This window comes from Callorhinus ursinus, unplaced genomic scaffold (assembly GCF_003265705.2).
Source record: "Callorhinus ursinus isolate GAN/ISIS: 27379988/994484 unplaced genomic scaffold, GSC_fseal_2.0 scaffold1, whole genome shotgun sequence".
Classification (NCBI taxonomy): Eukaryota; Metazoa; Chordata; class Mammalia; order Carnivora; family Otariidae; genus Callorhinus; species Callorhinus ursinus.
In genome coordinates this window covers 37,356,794-37,358,460 of record NW_027397063.1, presented here as the reverse complement: position 1 = coordinate 37,358,460, position 1,667 = coordinate 37,356,794, and the positions used below count along the sequence as shown (strand labels likewise).

At 36.7% G+C, this 1,667-nt stretch overlaps 1 pseudogene; it reads right to left on the bottom strand.

Moving 5' to 3' along the window:
- Positions 1–335: 335 nt before the first annotated feature.
- On the bottom strand, positions 336–834 carry LOC112821194 (MICOS complex subunit MIC10 pseudogene; annotated as a pseudogene).
- Between the last annotated feature and the right edge of the window lie 833 nt (positions 835–1,667).

The window sequence follows — 1,667 nt, the reverse complement described above, 5'->3', positions numbered from 1 at the left end:
TTAATGTAGTACCAGTGAATGGCATCAGTCAACAAGACAAGCTAATGTGATTGGCCTTATGATGGGAGAAGAAAAACAGCACACCAATGATTCCTGAATTATTTAATTTAATGTAATCATGAGGAAATATCACAAAAATAGAGATGGTGGGATATTTTACATGATGTCAGACAGAAATATTTAAAAATTTTAAATGTCATTAAAGAAAAAAAGCAATAAGTTTGCTCTAGATTACAGAAGATTAAAGAATGATAAAGCAAATAGTGGCCTTTAATTTAATTCTTGATGAAAAAATAAATTGCTATCAAAGATAATTTGGGGAGAACTGGGAAATATTTTTTTTTTTGCCTATTTTTAATTTATTTATTTTAAGACCACCTCCTTGCAATTTCCAGAGAGAAAATACAAAACAGGAAACAGACTTCGTTTCAAATACATAAACTGTGCTGGAGTTTAAAGCGTTACTGATAACATTGTTACAGAAGAATGTCAGCTTACTCCAGGGCACTTCAGTATTCCTGAGGAATAAACATGATTTCTCTTTTCCTCCCACTGGGATGTTCTCAGGTGCAAGTCACTGCTCCTGCTCTTTGACGTATTTTCCGTGTAGAAGATATGGAGCCTGGAAATCATGCTGACAGTTGGAGTAGGCCATTCCCAATCCCATGCCAGAACCAAAGGCTAATGGCCACATACTTCTTGTAAAGAAGGTAAGTGAGCAAACAAGTCCTAATCCAAAACCAGAGCCTATCTTCACGACCGCATCCGCCATGCACCGGTCCCACTTCCTGCCGAGCTCTGAATCCGACATGTTCCCCACCCGCAGCTCACGCTTTCCTTGGAAATATTTTAATATGAACATCATATTATGTGATGTTAAATTTCTTGGGGGTAATAATGATATGACAGGGGCACCTGGGTGGCTCAGTCAGTTAAGTGTCTGCCTTCAGCTCAGGTCATGATCCTGGGGTCCTGGGATCAAGCCCCATGCACCTGGGGCTCCCTGCTCAGCGGGGAGCTCCTTATCCCTCTCCTTCTGCCGTTCCCCAACCCTCTCCAGCTCGTGCTCTCTCTCTCTTGCTCTCTTTGTCTTTCAAATAAATAAATAAAATCTTTAAAAAAATGATATGACAATGTAGAAAATATCTTTGTTCTTTTGAGATATATGTTGAAGAATTTGTCATAATCTCAGATATAGGTATAGACACATACATATATGTATTAAATATGTATATATACACATTTGCAGATGGATTATTGGACAAATGTAGTGAAATATTGACAATAATCCTGATTTAAAAACAATTCATGGGCATTCTCTCAACTTTTCTGTAGGTTTGAAATTTTTTCAAAATAAATCTGGAGGAAAATGTCATTGTTTCACATTTTATTTGACTCTCTGCCCACTACAGTTTAGTTTCTTGAAAGTTTTCCTCTGTTGCTACTTTCACTTCTCTATATTGTGTATAAAATGACTTAGTGGTTAAGAACATGGATTTTGGATTTGATCCCTAGATTTGATCCCTGAGCTCCACCTTAATATTTCTGTGGACAAATTATGAAACCTCTTTGTCCCCCATTTTTTCAGTGGGGTTATAGGAAATTAAAATATAGAAATAAAAGTAAAAAATGTAATAGATGTGCTGAGTAGGTAAATGGATACTGAT